General features: G+C 40.3%; 1 protein-coding gene across 1 annotated transcript in view; it reads right to left on the bottom strand.

Moving 5' to 3' along the window:
• Positions 1–6,988, bottom strand: part of LOC139556900 (caM kinase-like vesicle-associated protein) — a 143,309-nt gene extending 136,321 nt beyond the window's left edge. The window contains exons 1-2 of the mRNA XM_071370996.1: positions 6,890–6,988; positions 6,530–6,727 (exon numbers count right to left, since the gene is read on the bottom strand). The gene's annotated coding sequence lies outside the window, so the exon portion shown is untranslated. The remainder of the gene's footprint in view (positions 1–6,529; positions 6,728–6,889) is intronic.
• Positions 6,989–12,429: the final 5,441 nt, after the last annotated feature.

The following is a 12,429-nucleotide window of genomic DNA, read 5'->3' as shown; positions in this document are numbered from 1 at the left end:
CCCATACAGCTGAATAATACCACATACAGCTGAATAATACCCCATACAGCTGAATAATACCCCATACAGCTGAATAATACCCCATACAGCTGAATAATACCCCATACAGCTGAATAATACCCCATACAGCTGAATAATACCCCATACAGCTGAATAATACCCCATACAGCTGAATAATACCCCATACAGCTAAATAATACCCCATACAGCTGAATAATACCCCATACAGCTGAATAATACCCCATACAGCTGAATAATACCCCATACAGCTGAATAATACCACATACAGCTGAATAATACCCCATACAGCTGAATAATACCCCATACAGCTGAATAATACCCCATACAGCTAAATAATACCCCATACAGCTGAATAATACCCCATACAGCTGAATAATACCCCATACAGCTGAATAATACCCCATACAGCTGAATAATACCCCATACAGCTGAATAATACCCCATACAGCTGAATAATACCACATACAGCTGAATAATACCCCATACAGCTGAATAATACCCCATACAGCTGAATAATACCCCATACAGCTGAATAATACCCCATACAGCTGAATAATACCCCATACAGCTGAATAATACCCCATACAGCTGAATAATACCCCATACAGCTGAATAATACCCCATACAGCTGAATAATACCACATACAGCTGAATAATACCCCATACAGCTGAATAATACCACATACAGCTGAATAATACCCCATACAGCTGAATAATACCCCATACAGCTGAATAATACCCCATACAGCTGAATAATACCCCATACAGCTGAATAATACCCCATACAACTGAATAATACCCCATACAGCTGAATAATACCCCATACAGCTGAATAATACCACATACAGCTGAATAATACCCCATACAGCTGAATAATACCCCATACAGCTGAATAATACCCCATACAGCTGAATAATACCCCATACAGCTGAATAATACCCCATACAGCTGAATAATACCCCATACAGCTGAATAATACCACATACAGCTGAATAATACCCCATACAGCTGAATAATACCACATACAGCTGAATAATACCCCATACAGCTGAATAATACCCCATACAGCTGAATAATACCCCATACAGCTGAATAATACCCCATACAGCTGAATAATACCCCATACAGCTGAATAATACCCCATACAGCTGAATAATACCACATACAGCTGAATAATACCCCATACAGCTGAATAATACCCCATACAGCTGAATAATACCCCATACAGCTGAATAATACCACATACAGCTGAATAATACCCCAAACAGCTGAATAATACCCCATACAGCTGAATAATACCCCATACAGCTGAATAATACCCCATACAGCTGAATAATACCCCATACAGCTGAATAATACCCCATACAGCTGAATAATACCCCATACAGCTGAATAATACCCCATACAGCTGAATAATACCCCATACAGCTGAATAATACCCCATACAGCTGAATAATACCCCATACAGCTGAATAATACCCCATACAGCTAAATAATACCCCATACAGCTGAATAATACCCCATACAGCTGAATAATACCCCATACAGCTGAATAATACCCCATACAGCTGAATAATACCCCATACAGTTGAATAATACCCCATACAGCTGAATAATACCCCATACAGCTGAATAATACCCCATACAGCTGAATAATACCCCATACAGCTGAATAATACCCCATACAGCTGAATAATACCCCATACAGCTGAATAATACCCCATACAGCTGAATAATACCCCATACAGCTGAATAATACCCCATAGAGCTGAATAATACCCCATACAGCTGAATAATACCCCATACAGCTGAATAATACCCCATACAGCTGAATAATACCCCATACAGCTGAATAATACCCCATACAGCTGAATAATACCCCATACAGCTGAATAATACCCCATACAGCTGAATAATACCCCATACAGCTGAATAATACCCCATACAGCTGAATAATACCACATACAGCTGAATAATACCCCATACAGCTGAATAATACCACATACAGCTGAATAATACCCCATACAGCTGAATAATACCCCATACAGCTGAATAATACCCCATACAGCTGAATAATACCCCATACAGCTGAATAATACCCCATACAGCTGAATAATACCCCATACAGCTGAATAATACCACATACAGCTGAATAATACCCCATACAGCTGAATAATACCCCATACAGCTGAATAATACCCCATACAGCTGAATAATACCACATACAGCTGAATAATACCCCATACAGCTGAATAATACCCCATACAGCTGAATAATACCACATACAGCTGAATAATACCCCATACAGCTGAATAATACCCCATACAGCTGAATAATACCCCATACAGCTGAATAATACCCCATACAGCTGAATAATACCCCATACAGCTGAATAATACCCCATACAGCTGAATAATACCCCATACAGCTGAATAATACCCCATACAGCTGAATAATACCCCATACAGCTAAATAATACCCCATACAGCTGAATAATACCCCATACAGCTGAATAATACCCCATACAGCTGAATAATACCCCATACAGCTGAATAATACCACATACAGCTGAATAATACCCCATACAGCTGAATAATACCCCATACAGCTGAATAATACCCCATACAGCTAAATAATACCCCATACAGCTGAATAATACCCCATACAGCTGAATAATACCCCATACAGCTGAATAATACCCCATACAGCTGAATAATACCCCATACAGCTGAATAATACCCCATACAGCTGAATAATACCCCATACAGCTGAATAATACCCCATACAGCTGAATAATACCACATACAGCTGAATAATACCCCATACAGCTGAATAATACCCCATACAGCTGAATAATACGCCATACAGCTGAATAATACCACATACAGCTGAATAATACCCCAAACAGCTGAATAATACCCCATACAGCTGAATAATACCCCATACAGCTGAATAATACCCCATACAGCTGAATAATACCCCATACAGCTGAATAATACCCCATACAGCTGAATAATACCCCATACAGCTGAATAATACCCCATACAGCTGAATAATACCCCATACAGCTGAATAATACCCCATACAGCTGAATAATACCCCATACAGCTGAATAATACCCCATACAGCTAAATAATACCCCATACAGCTGAATAATACCCCATACAGCTGAATAATACCCCATACAGCTGAATAATACCCCATACAGCTGAATAATACCACATACAGCTGAATAATACCCCATACAGCTGAATAATACCCCATACAGCTGAATAATACCCCATACAGCTAAATAATACCCCATACAGCTGAATAATACCCCATACAGCTGAATAATACCCCATACAGCTGAATAATACCCCATACAGCTGAATAATACCCCATACAGCTGAATAATACCACATACAGCTGAATAATACCCCATACAGCTGAATAATACCCCATACAGCTGAATAATACCCCATACAGCTGAATAATACCCCATACAGCTGAATAATACCCCATACAGCTGAATAATACCCCATACAGCTGAATAATACCACATACAGCTGAATAATACCCCATACAGCTGAATAATACCACATACAGCTGAATAATACCCCATACAGCTGAATAATACCACATACAGCTGAATAATACCCCATACAGCTGAATAATACCCCATACAGCTGAATAATACCCCATACAGCTGAATAATACCCCATACAGCTGAATAATACCCCATACAGCTGAATAATACCCCATACAGCTGAATAATACCCCATACAGCTGAATAATACCCCATACAGCTGAATAATACCCCATACAGCTGAATAATACCCCATACAGCTGAATAATACCCCATACAGCTGAATAATACCCCATACAGCTGAATAATACCCCATACAGCTGAATAATACCCCATACAGCTGAATAATACCACATACAGCTGAATAATACCCCATACAGCTGAATAATACCCCATACAGCTAAATAATACCCCATACAGCTGAATAATACCCCATACAGCTGAATAATACCCCATACAGCTGAATAATACCCCATACAGCTGAATAATACCCCATACAGCTGAATAATACCCCATACAGCTGAATAATACCACATACAGCTGAATAATACCCCATACAGCTGAATAATACCCCATACAGCTGAATAATACCCCATACAGCTGAATAATACCACATACAGCTGAATAATACCCCAAACAGCTGAATAATACCCCATACAGCTGAATAATACCCCATACAGCTGAATAATACCACATACAGCTGAATAATACCCCATACAGCTGAATAATACCCCATACAGCTGAATAATACCCCATACAGCTGAATAATACCCCATACAGCTGAATAATACCCCATACAGCTGAATAATACCCCATACAGCTGAATAATACCCCATACAGCTGAATAATACCCCATACAGCTGAATAATACCCCATACAGCTAAATAATACCCCATACAGCTGAATAATACCCCATACAGCTGAATAATACCCCATACAGCTGAATAATACCCCATACAGCTGAATAATACCCCATACAGCTGAATAATACCCCATACAGCTGAATAATACCCCATACAGCTAAATAATACCCCATACAGCTGAATAATACCCCATACAGCTGAATAATACCCCATACAGCTGAATAATACCCCATACAGCTGAATAATACCCCATACAGCTGAATAATACCACATACAGCTGAATAATACCCCATACAGCTGAATAATACCCCATACAGCTGAATAATACCCCATACAGCTGAATAATACCCCATACAGCTGAATAATACCCCATACAGCTGAATAATACCCCATACAGCTGAATAATACCACATACAGCTGAATAATACCCCATACAGCTGAATAATACCACATACAGCTGAATAATACCCCATACAGCTGAATAATACCCCATACAGCTGAATAATACCCCATACAGCTGAATAATACCCCATACAGCTGAATAATACCCCATACAGCTGAATAATACCCCATACAGCTGAATAATACCCCATACAGCTGAATAATACCCCATACAGCTGAATAATACCCCATACAGCTGAATAATACCCCATACAGCTGAATAATACCCCATACAGCTGAATAATACCCCATACAGCTGAATAATACCCCATACAGCTGAATAATACCCCATACAGCTGAATAATACCCCATACAGCTGAATAATACCCCATACAGCTGAATAATACCCCATACAGCTGAATAATACCCCATACAGCTGAATAATACCCCATACAGCTGAATAATACCCCATACAGCTGAATAATACCCCATACAGCTGAATAATACCACATACAGCTGAATAATACCCCATACAGCTGAATAATACCCCATACAGCTGAATAATACCCCATACAGCTGAATAATACCACATACAGCTGAATAATACCCCATACAGCTGAATAATACCCCATACAGCTGAATAATACCCCATACAGCTGAATAATACCCCATACAGCTGAATAATACCCCATACAGCTGAATAATACCCCATACAGCTGAATAATACCCCATACAGCTGAATAATACCCCATACAGCTGAATAATACCCCATACAGCTGAATAATACCACATACAGCTGAATAATACCCCATACAGCTGAATAATACCCCATACAGCTGAATAATACCCCATACAGCTGAATAATACCCCATACAGCTGAATAATACCCCATACAGCTGAATAATACCCCATACAGCTGAATAATACCACATACAGCTGAATAATACCCCATACAGCTGAATAATACCCCATACAGCTGAATAATACCACATACAGCTGAATAATACCCCATACAGCTGAATAATACCCCATACAGCTGAATAATACCCCATACAGCTGAATAATACCCCATACAGCTGAATAATACCCCATACAGCTGAATAATACCCCATACAGCTGAATAATACCCCATACAGCTGAATAATACCCCATACAGCTGAATAATACCCCATACAGCTAAATAATACCCCATACAGCTGAATAATACCCCATACAGCTGAATAATACCCCATACAGCTGAATAATACCACATACAGCTGAATAATACCCCATACAGCTGAATAATACCCCATACAGCTGAATAATACCCCATACAGCTGAGTGTACAAAACATTAAGAACACCTTCCTAATATTGAGTTGCAACCTCCCCTTTTGCCCTCAGAACAGCCTCAATTCATCAGAGCATGGACTCTACAAGGTGTCCATAGCCTTCCACAGGGCTTCTGGCCCATGTGGACTACAATGCTTCCCACAGTAGTGTCAAGTTGTCTGGATGTCCTTTGGGTGGTGGACCATTCTTGATACACACGGGAAACTGTTGAGCTTGAAAAAAACCCAGCAGCGTTGCAGTTCGTGACACAAACTGTTGCGGTTTAAGATGAGGTAGGATGATCTTTTTGTTCTCTCTGCCAGAACGCATCACAGAGAAGCGATAGAACATGAATTTAAAAAAGGTAGAGATTAACTGGACTTTACCTGCTGTGTACACGGTGAAGGGAGAGACGGTAGGAGCGTCACTCAGCGCGCTGTCTGGACTTTACCTGCTGTGTACACGGTGAAGGGAGAGACGGTAGGAGCGTCACTCAGCGCGCTGTCTGGACTTTACCTGCTGTGTACACGGTGAAGGGAGAGACGGTAGGAGCGTCACTCAGCGCGCTGTCTGGACTTTACCTGCTGTGTACACGGTGAAGGGAGAGACGGTAGGAGCGTCACTCAGTGCGCTGTCTAAAATCCAAACTTTACCCGCAACATAAACCTCAGAGGTAGCCTGTTCGGTGTTTCGGTTCAGTTATTTAATTTTTTTTTTATGTTTTCGGTATCATCTGATCTCACCACCTGGTAAAGAACCAACAGTGCAGCTCGAGCCCAGACACGACTGATGCAGTCTGTTTCTCTGATTGGTGTGTTTCAGCGCGCGCTCTAACAGCCCCCTTGCCTCTCTCTGTCTCACTCTCTCTGTCTCTCTCACTCTCTGTCTCTCTGTCTCGCTCTCTCTCTCTGTCTCTCTCTCTCTCTGTCTCTCTCTCTCTCTGTCTCTCTCTCTGTCTCCCTATCTCTCTCTCTCTCTCTCTCTCTCTCTGTCTCTCTCTCTCTCTCCCTATCTCTCTGTCTCTCTCTCAATTTTCAATTCAATTCGCTTTATTGGCATGACGTAACAATGTACATATTGCCAAAGCTTATTTTGGATATTTACAATATAAATAAAAATGAGAATTAAAATTGTCAACGGGACAACAGTAACAACAATAACCAAGGGTCAAAATAACCATACATTGAACAATAATTATACAGTAGAGGACATGTGCAGGTTGATTGGTCTGTCAGACACTGTCCCTCAACTTATGTCAGGCAGCAATGTAGTGCGCTGCCAACCCACAGCTCTCTGCGTCCTCCCCCAACAGGACGGGTAGCCTATCCTCATCAGAGATGTCTTTGAAACCTTAAATAAGGGTTTCACATTTGGGGAAATGACACTCTAATTGTTTTATATTTTTGACATTTTGTCAGGAAATGCAGCTCCGTCTCAGGTTCCGCTGCACAGCCTTTCCTCTACAGGGAGCCACGTTTTCCTGTGTCGACCCTTCTCAATGGCAAAGCTGTGCTCACTGAGCCTGTACCTCTCTCTCTCTCTCTCTCTCTCTCTCTCTCTCTCTCTCTCTCTCTCTCTCTCTCTCTCTCTCTCTCTCTCTCTCTCTCTCTCTCTCTCTCTCTCTCTCTCTCTCTCTCTCTCTCTCTCTCTCTCTCTCTCTCGTCTCTCGTCTCTCTCTCTGTCTCTGTCTCTGTCTCTGTCTCTGTCTCCGTCTCTCTCTCTCAGTAAATCTGGCATCTCACTGCTCACGGCCCTCCATTCACTTTTATTATTCGGTGGTTCTCCTAAAGTCGGTAGGGATGTGCTTCTTTGTTTTCAAGACGATTCAAAAATTATTCTTAAATAACAGGTGTAGACAAACAGTGAAATGCTTACTTACGGGTCCTTTTTCAACAATGAATAGTTAACGATAAAACATTAAATAAAGATAGAAATAGTGGCACGAGGACTAAATACATAGTGAATTACCAATAACAGTGAGGACTAAATACATAGTGAATTACCAATAACAATGAGGACTAAATACATAGTGAATTACCAATAACAATGAGGACTAAATACATAGTGAATTACCAATAACAGTGAGGACTAAATACATAGTGAATTACCAATAACAGTGAGGACTAAACACATAGTGAATTACCAATAACAATGAGGACTAAATACATAGTGAATTAACAATAACAATGGGGACTAAATACATAGTGAATTACCAATAACAGTGAGGACGAAATACATAGTGAAATACCAATAACAACAAGGACTAAATACATAGTGAATTACCAATAACAACGAGGACTAAATACATAGTGAATTACCAATAACAATGAGGACTAAATACATAGTGAATTACCAATAACAATGAGGACTAAATACATAGTAAATTACCAATAACAATGAGGACTAAATACATAGTGAATTACCAATAACAGTGAGGACTAAATACATAGTGAATTACCAATAACAGTGAGGACTAAATACATAGTGAATTACCAATAACAATGAGGACTAAATACATAGTGAATTACCAATAACAATGAGGACTAAATACATAGTGAATTACCAATAACAGTGAGGACGAAATACATAGTGAATTACCAATAACAACAAGGACTAAATACATAGTGAATTACCAATAACAACGAGGACTAAATACATAGTGAATTACCAATAACAATGAGGACTAAATACATAGTGAATTACCAATAACAATGAGGACTAAATACATAGTAAATTACCAATAACAATGAGGACTAAATACATAGTGAATTACCAATAACAGTGAGGACTAAATACATAGTGAATTACCAATAACAGTGAGGACTAAATACATAGTGAATTACCAATAACAATGAGGACTAAATACATAGTGAATTACCAATAACAATGAGGACTAAATACATAGTGAATTACCAATAACAGTGAGGACTAAATACATAGTGAATTACCAATAACAATGAGGACTAAATACATAGTGAATTACCAATAACAGTGAGGACTAAATACATAGTGAATTACCAATAACAACGAGGACTAAATACATAGTGAATTACCAATAACAGTGAGGACTAAATACATAGTGAATTACCAATAACAGTGAGGACTAAACACATAGTGAATTACCAATAACAGTGAGGACTAAATACATAGTGAATTACCAATAACAGTGAGGACTAAACACATAGTGAATTACCAATAACAGTGAGGACAAAAAAATAAGATGTCTATTGGGAGGGCGTAGCAGTACCGACCAATAGATGTTAGATGTATAGACCAATAGTACCTGACCAATAGTACCCGACCAATAGTACCCGACCAATATAACCCGACCAATAGTACCCGACCAATAGATGACGTGCTATAGAAAGGCAACACCCCCTTGAAGTTTTTTTCCCACTTTTTGTTGCCTTAAAAATTACATCTAAAAAGCCGTTAAATTCAGATCTACAATACCTTTAAAAAGTTTGGGGTCACTTAGAAATGTCCTTGTTTCTGAAAGAAAATCATGTTTTTTTTTTGTCCATTAAAATCACATCAAATTGATCAGAAATACAGTGTAGACATTGTTCATGTTGTAAATTACTATTGTAGTTGGAAACGGCAGATTTTTAATGGAATATCTACATAGGCGTACAGAAGCCCATTATCAGCAACCATCACTCCTGTGTTCCAATGGCACGTTTTGTTAGCTAATCCAAGTTTATCATTTTAAAAGGCTAATTGATCATTAGAAAACCCTTTTTCAATTATGTTAGCACAGCTGAAAACTGTTGTCTTGATTAAAGAAGCAATAAAACTGCCCTTCTTTAGACTAGTTGAGTATCTGGAGCAACAGCATTTGTGGGTTCGGTTACAGGCTCAAAATGGCCCGAAACAAAGCACTTTCTCCTGAAACTCGTCAGTCTATTCTTGTTCTGAGAAATGAAGGATATTCCATGCGAGAAATTGCCAAGAAACTGAAGATCTCGTACAACGCTGTGTACTACTCCCTTCACAGAACAGAGCAAACTGGCTCTAACCAGAATAGAAAGAGGAGTGGGAGGCCCCAGTGCACAACTGAGCAAGAGGACAAGTACGTTAGAATGTCTAGTTTGAGAAACAGACGCCTCACAAGTGCTCAACTTGCAGCTTCATTAAATAGAACCCGCAAACACCAGTCTCAACGTCAACAGTGAAGAGGCGACTCCGGGATGCTGGCCATCTAGGCAGAGTTCATCTGTCCAGTGTCTGTATTCTTTTGCCCATCTTAATATTTTATTTTTACATGGACACTTTTGTTTTTATCCCCTGGATTTCTATCCTCTTGATATTATTGTCGGATCTAATTTTAATAGCTAACATTTCAATGGCCTTAATAAATAGATATGGAGACAATGGACAGCCTTGTTTTTCTCCTCTTAAAAGCTCAATACTTTCTGAGAAGTAACCATTATTCACATCTGGGGTTGCTGTACATAACTTTAAGCATTTAGAAATAAATTCAGCAAAAAAAAATAAACATCCTCTCACTGTCAACTGCATTTATTTTCAGCAAACTTAACATGTGTAAATATTTGTACGAAAATAACAAGATTTAACAACTGAGACATAAACTGAACAAGTTCCACAGACATGTGACTAACAGAAATGGAATAATGTGTCCCTGAACAAAGGGGGGGGGGGGTCAAAATCAAAAGTAACAGTCAGTATCTGGTGTGGCCACCAGCTGCATTAAGTACTGCAGTACATCTCCTCCTCATGGACTGTGCCAGATTTGCCAGTTATTGCTGTGAGATGTTACCCCACTCTTCCACCAAGGCACCTGCAAGTTCCCGGACATTTCTGGGGGGAATGGCCCTAGCCCTCACCCTCCCATCCAACAGATCCCAGACGTGCTCAATGGGATTGAGATCCGGGCTCTTGCAGGAAATCACGCACAGAATGAGCAGTATGGCTGGTGGCATTGTCATGCTGGAGGGTCATGCCAAGATGAGCCTGCAGGAAGGGTACCACATGAGGGAGGAGGATCTCTTCCCTGTAACGCACAGCGTTGAGATTGCCTGCAATGACAACAAGCTCAGTCCGATGATGCTGTGACACACCGCCCCAGACCATGGACCCTTTGACACACCGCCCGAGACCATGGACCCTTCACCTCCAAATTGATCCCGCTCCAGATTACAGGCCTCTGTGTAACGCTCATTCCTTCGACAATAAACGCGAATCTGACCATCACCCCTAGTGAGACAAAACCGCGACTCATCAGTGAAGAGCACTTTTTGCCAGTCCTGTCTGGTCCAGCGACGGTGGGTTTGTGCCCATAGGCAACATTGTTGCCGGTGATGTCTGGTGAGGACCTGCCTTACAACAGGCCTACAAGCCCTCAGTCCAGCCTCTCTCAGCCTATTGCGGACAGTCTGATCACTGATGGAGGGATGCGTTCCTGGTGTAACTCGGGCAGTTGTTGTTGCCATCCTGTACCTGTCCCGTAGATGTGATGTTTGGATGTACCGATCCTGTGCAGGTGTTGTTACACGTGGTTTGCCACTGCGAGGACGATCAGCTGTCCATCCTGTCTCACCGTAGCGCTGTCTTAGGCGTCTCACAGTACGGACATTGCAGTTTATTGTTCTGGCCACATCTGCAGTCCTCATGCCTCCTTGCAGCATGCTTAAGGCACGTTCAAGCAGATGAGCAGGGACCCTGGGCATCTATCTTTTGGTGTTTTTCAGAGTCAGTAGAAAGGCCTCTTTAGTGTCCTAAGTTTTCATAACTGTGACCTTAAGTGCCTACCATCTGTAAGCTGTTAGTGTCTTAACGACTGTTCCACAGGTGCATGTTCATTAATTGTTTATGGTTCATTGAACAAGCATGGGAAACAGTGTTTAAACCCTTTACAATGAAGATCTGTGAAGTTATTTTGATATTTACGAATGATCTTTGAAAGACAGGGTCCTGAAAAAGGGACATTTCTTTTTTTGCTGAGTTTACGTTCTAGTCGTACTTTATCAAACACCTTTTCAACATCTGATATGACCAGGCCTGGTGTCTTTGATGTTTCGTAAAGTTAAATTGTTTTAAATTGTATATTATTCGTATATTATCTCCAATTTATCGTCCATGTAAAAAACCTGTCTGATCAGGTTGAACAATATCTGGTAAAACCTTTTTTATTCTATGTGCTATGCATTTCACCTGGAAGTGTTAAGAGGCCTCCAGTTTTTTAAATGGACTGGATCTTTATATTCACCACCTGGGTCCTGTTCCAGCAGTAATGAAATCAGACCTTCTTGTTGAGTACCTGAAA

This window comes from Salvelinus alpinus, chromosome 28 (genome assembly GCF_045679555.1).
Source record: "Salvelinus alpinus chromosome 28, SLU_Salpinus.1, whole genome shotgun sequence".
In the NCBI taxonomy this organism is placed as follows: Eukaryota; Metazoa; Chordata; class Actinopteri; order Salmoniformes; family Salmonidae; genus Salvelinus; species Salvelinus alpinus.
The sequence above is the reverse complement of the archived record's forward strand: the minus strand, read 5'-3'. Positions and strand labels throughout refer to the sequence as shown.